A 4957-nucleotide genomic window follows, 5' to 3' on the forward strand; every position below is an offset into this window, starting at 1 on the left:
TCTCTCTCTCTCTCTTTCTATATATATATATATATATATATATATATATATATATATTTATATATGTATACATATATGTTTGTATGTAAGTATGCCTATATGCATAGATATATATCTTCTGGATTGTTGTGTGTCTTGTCCTTTTAATTTTAATGAAAAAAAAAACAGGACAAGCTCAAAATACACCTGCAGCCAACAACAAGTGAGTAAAAAAAGCAAAAAAAAAAAAAATTAAAGATTTACACAGTATAGACATACACTTGCTTCAGTGCTAGTTCTATTGCACTTCTATTCAACCAGTACAATCCATTATTATTTGTATCAGTAAATAAGGATGTCATTATTAGACTATCCTTGTTGTGTGCACAAGCTTGAACTGTATGTAACACTGCTCTATTAAATTAATCACATATAAAACAGCTCCTATATAGAATATTGAAAATCTAAGCATTTAATTCTACATACAGACACACATATATCAAATTAACTGTCATATTTCATACACTTTTCATCATCACAGCTTTTTAAACAGAACTCTCACTTCCCTGCACTTCCACTCTTCACTTATATCACACCTACACGAGCTGAACGCACTCTAAAAAAATCATTTCAGCACATTTCTGTTAAATGCAGTTAATTAATAAAATCCCACATGACACCAGCTCACACCTCAACCTCAACCTCGCTGCTTATTGACCTCGTTGGCGTCCCAACGTCGCTCAAAACAGCGAGGGAAGAGGTCGATCAGAGCACAAAATGGCAGCAGAATGGCAGCTTTCACCGGCTCCTCCATCACACACTGACTGACACACACACTTCTAAACACACTTGCAAAACACACACACACTTCCATTAAATAAAATAATACACACACTTCCATTAAAAGCTTCCATAGAGTGTGTGCAGATGCAACTTTTGAAAATCTAAAATAAAAAAAAATGAAAGACACTGAAGATACAGAATACAACCAGCTTCCCAACACCACCAACAACCCCACATCAACCACTTACCCCACCACACTAACCCCGTCTACCACACTACCACACATAGATGGAGGGGTGGATTGAGAATGTAACTGAGAAAGTTGAGGAAAAGATGAGAAAGAAGAAGAGTCTGAAGAAAGTTCAGAAGAAGCCCCCTTGCCCTATCTGATGCCCTTCAGATGATCCAGTGAAAGAAATGTCACTGATAAAACTGTCACTGTGGTTTTTACTAAGGCTGGGCAATATTATATATACATATATATAAAAAACATATAATGTTTTAATGTTAAAGTTTTAATATTTTTTTACTAAAAAAAAATCTAAAAGCTAATAGTGTATCTAAATACGTAAGTATGCATGAAGTATTCAAGTATTTCACAAGGTTGTTTAAAATCTTAAAATAAAGCATATACATATATATATATATATATAAAAAAACATCATCTGCTTCTCTTTTAATTACAATGTTTCTACGACATAATCTGCACGACTGACACTCTGTTGAAACCAAACCAAACCAAAGCATTTCCACATACACACCACATACATATAAATTTAATAATAACTTTTTTTTTTCAATAAATTGCATTCATATGCTATTCTGCATAGAAATTGCATATCACACTGCATATAAAACTATACTATATGTTCCTAATTGATCAATATTGACAACCTACACACTACTGCCCAGCCCTAAGTGGTACCCCTCTTGACACTGAGGTGGTACCCTCAGAGATATATGTCTTCAGTTCCAGTACATTTATTTAGTTAGCTAACAAATTAGCCTGCAAATGTGTATGATATTTCTATATTTAATATCACCACACAGTTTGACCTGAAGTGCTGAAGCTTTAAGAATGCATTAGGCACATTTTTTTACACTGAACATCTGAACATAAATGCACATTTTTGTATGTTACTTATTTTGTAAGAGTGCACAACTGTAGGAACTGTTTAGAAAAAACTATGAACTACAAATATAATAAAACACAATCCCATCTAAAACTAAAACGCAACAACAACACGTTGACCTCTTTCTTTGGCCATTTCTTTCGCTACACTTCTCTCATCCACTTGACAGCGTTCAAGTTCAAAACGCTTGACAAGCCTCGCGCGAGCCCACGTCTTCTTTTCCTTCTTCTCCTCTTTAATCGTCTTATTCTATACATCACCATCATAACCACTTTCATTATTTAAAAAAGAACTAAAGATCGCGAACCCATGCAAATGCGCGAATGTACGCAAAAACAACGCTACGCAAGTTTTAAGCGTTACTCTTAAATTTACTTTAAAAGTACATTTAAAAGTAGCAAGGTCCACTTACTTCTCCACGGTTTCGTCCTGCACTCAATAATACACTGTCACACACACACTTACACACTCTGGGACAAAACACACACACACACACACTCAGCACGCGCTCAGCACTTTTTCTTTCTTAGCCTACCTTTCGTGCGTACGAAATAATACATGTAAAAACAAAGTCTTGCGCGCGTGCTTGACTCGAACGCGACGTTCACGTCCACATGATTGTTGAGCCCGATCGGTTCATTTATTTTTTTCCTCCTTCTTTCTTTCCTTCTTTCTTCTTTAACACTGAAAAAAGAGAGGAGGAGAAGATGGAGGAGGAGGTGGTGGTGGAAGAGGAGGAGGAGAGGGTGTGAGTGAGGGAGGGGTGTTAAAAAAAAAGAAGTAGAAGAAGAAGAAAAAAAAAAAGAAAGTAAAAAAGTAGCCGCTCTTCAAGACCTGTTATGGGTGGTGCGCTCCGGGATCCCCCGCAAGACAAGACAAGACCAGACGTTTGAGAAGTAAGAGTAAGAGTAACAAACAATTACAAAATTAAGACGAATAGTTTAAAATAAAAAAACGGAAAAGCGCAGTTAGAAAAGCGATTAAAAAATAAAACGCGCTTTTGCGCTATTTTTATTTTTTGCGAAATAAAAAAAATAAAAAGAATAAAAGCTTTTTTTTGCTTTCTAGTCTGGTCTGGTGTGGTGTGATGTGGTATGGTGTGGTGGGATCGCCCCCTAAGCAGCATCATCCACGAGCCACGAGCTCGAGACTCCCCCTATCTGGAGGTCGGCTCCGGTCGTGTTTCGCGTGTCTCGCGCGGAGCGGAGCAAACACTGAAACATTGCATCCGCCGGTTTCGCGCGTGCCTTACGCGTACCACAACCTCACCGCAACCTCAACCTCCGCGAGGGCTTCACTCCTTCACTTCACGTGAGTCAGTCAGTCAACCTGGTACTTCAAAGTAAAGCTAAGCAAAGCAAAGCAAAACAAAACCAACCTCACTGCACGAGACCTCCTGCACGAGAGCCTTCAACCACCCACCGACCGACCGACCGACCCCACCGACCACCTCTAAAACAGTCCTATTATTAAAAGGAGTAAAACAAACAAACAAACAAAAACATAACAACGTGTCCGCGCGCTTCCTCGAGCTCCTTCTTTTTCTCCTTTTTATTTGCAAGCATTCCTCCATTTATACTTACATCCATACACAAATATAGACTAATATACACACAAACACACACAGTCTTCAGTTAGTTAGCTCGCATGTATGCTTCTATGTATGTATGCATGTATGTATTAATGTATGAATCTATGCACACACGCACGGGACGCACGAGCCAGCCAGCCAGCGTATATACATATATACATACATACATGCATGCATGCATGTATGCATGCCGCACGCGTGCTAAGAAAAAGCGTACAAAATGATCGCGCACAGAATAAAACTACAAAAAAATAATAAATGAATGCACAGAGAAACAATTAAGAACGCGCGCGCTCTCTTTTTGCCTTACCTTGAGTTGAGCACGCTATATATCCCGAGTAGTGAGTGGCACGCGCGAAGGACAGACACTCAAGAGAGAGATAGAGATGTGGGTGAAACGAGAGGAAAACAAAAAAGGCGAAAGAAAAGAAAAGTCCGGGAGGTGAATGAAGCGAGCGCGAGCGAGAGCGAGAGCGCGAGCGAGAGAGCTGTCCCGGGCATCCGCGAGCGAGCGCGCGCTCCGTCTGCTGCTCCCGAGCAGTAATGAGTGATATAAAAGCGAACGACGCGCTGCGCTGGAACCTGGTGGCGTGTTTTAATGGGAATAAGCTCAGTTAGGATGCCAGTGGCGTGCATGCGAACGCACAATGCCTTTTTTTCTCATCCATCCATCCATCCCTCTCTCTCTTTCTCTCTTTCTCTTACGATGTCCTTTCTCTTTCTGATCAGTATAAAAAACACACTAACCCTTGATTTGTTTTTTTTTTTAAGTAAAAATATAGAATATTGAAAAGAGAAATGAGTACAGAAATGCATAAGCATGTTTATATTTGCTTTGGTGCAAATAGAAAGTAAACAGTTTGTTTTCTTTATTTCAGGAGATGCAATAGATAAAAAAGAAAAAGATAAAATGTGAAGAGGAAAAAAGTAAACTTTTTGGGGGAAGTTTGAAGAACAGTAATGTAAAATCGCTTCTCTTCATTACTTTTCACTTCATAGATAAGCGTTGGATAGTAATCATGAGGATGATGAGGATGAGGAAGATGTAATAATAGTCTATGCTGCTGCTGGTGTATAGAGATGTAGCTGGTGGTGCAAGTTGGAGGTCACTGACTTCTGAACTAGACAAAGACAAATTACATAAGAAAATAATATAGGAAATGGAACTTTGGAGACTTTGTAATTTGCAAATTTGCAAAAAGTGTTATTATTTATTATATTTGAGGAGGATGAGGTATGTGTATTAATAGATTATGCTGAAATAAAAGTAGAAAACATTAATTAACAATAATAAAAAAGTAAAAAAAATACAACGAAATGTGAATACTTGTTCTGTTCTTTGTTTGAGAAGAAATAACATAAGAAAATATAAAATGTGAAGAGGAAAAAATGTTAACTTTTTTGGGGGGGTTGGAGAAAAGTAATGTAGAATCTCTGCTCTGCTTTACTTTTCACTTCATAAATCAGCATT

General features: G+C 37.9%; 1 protein-coding gene across 6 annotated transcripts in view; it reads right to left on the reverse strand.

The window, feature by feature from the left end:
- The window catches only part of znf536 (zinc finger protein 536), a 429900-nt gene extending 425856 nt beyond the window's left edge, over positions 1–4044 (reverse strand). For 2 of the 6 annotated variants that reach the window (XM_007246936.4, XM_007246939.4), the window contains exon 1: positions 3797–4044. The gene's annotated coding sequence lies outside the window, so the exon portion shown is untranslated. Of the gene's footprint in view, positions 1–2430; positions 2591–3796 lie in introns of those variants that run through there. The other 4 variants (XM_049470939.1, XM_049470940.1, XM_015605220.3 and 1 more) reach the window with 3 other exon arrangements.
- Positions 4045–4957: the final 913 nt, after the last annotated feature.

Source organism: Astyanax mexicanus, chromosome 23, assembly GCF_023375975.1.
Source record: "Astyanax mexicanus isolate ESR-SI-001 chromosome 23, AstMex3_surface, whole genome shotgun sequence".
Taxonomy (NCBI): domain Eukaryota; kingdom Metazoa; phylum Chordata; class Actinopteri; order Characiformes; family Acestrorhamphidae; genus Astyanax; species Astyanax mexicanus.